Here is a 909-nt window from a genome sequence, read left to right on the forward strand (position 1 = left end):
AAGCACTTACCATGGTGACGATTTGAGATGGCAAGTTTAGTTTGAATTCAAATTTGGAAAAATGGTAGAGATCGTAATAGGAATAGAAATCGATAAATTAACGATGATCTCGGAAAAAAAATCCAGAAAAATTTAGGGGGAAAAAGGGAAAAACTTCCAAAAATTGCGAAAAATTAGCAATGGAATTTTTTTCATTTCTTTGATGAATAAATCAATAACGCATGAATAGTAAGATACATCTCCGAACGTTTTTCCCAGAGTTAAAACAACCCAAATTCACCTGCCATTAGTAATCGCTGGTGGTCGACCTAAACCTGCCGTAGGAATACCATGAATATCACACAATTGCATAACAGGGAATAAGGAGAACCATATTCTACCCGTCAAATCACCGGACGATTCTGGCTTGCCACCTAAAGTACTCAGCGTGTGGTATAGAAATTATGAAAATTTACTCACAAAACGAAATAATTTTACCAAAAATCGTCGAAAGAATATTCCCGAAAAACAAACGGAAAAAACCTTGGTTTTTTTTACGAAAAGTTTAGCAATTTTTTTTACGAAAAAATAATTTTTTTTCCTTCTGTGCTGAGCCTTCTTCCAGATTCTAATTTTCTAATTTTTATTTTTTTTAAATGTCGATACCATAAATCGAACCAAGATCCCCTCCTCACTAGCTTTGATTTCCTCAACATCATACGTTTTTCGCATTCCCATATACCCTTGTTTCGTCACACCGAAGAAAGCCATTCGAACAGGATCACCTGAATATGCAGACGATCGCACTACTAGGACGATATCATAATTTTGACTTAAACTCTAGATCGGGTTATTCTCACGGATTGATGAAGTTTCACACTGGCGTGATACGAAAAATACATTCCACGACTACTGCATATCACCGCGAAT

At 35.8% G+C, this 909-nt stretch overlaps 1 protein-coding gene across 1 annotated transcript in view; it reads right to left on the minus strand.

Annotated features, from left to right (window-relative positions):
- Positions 1–909, minus strand: part of Pmar_PMAR027189 (hypothetical protein) — a gene marked incomplete at both ends in the record, with an annotated part of 3,974 nt that overhangs the window by 1,542 nt on the left and 1,523 nt on the right. The gene's annotated exons all lie outside the window — the stretch shown is intronic.

The sequence above is a fragment of the Perkinsus marinus genome (assembly GCF_000006405.1).
Source record: "Perkinsus marinus ATCC 50983 genomic scaffold scf_1104296956056, whole genome shotgun sequence".
Lineage (NCBI taxonomy): Eukaryota > Perkinsozoa > Perkinsida > Perkinsidae > Perkinsus > Perkinsus marinus.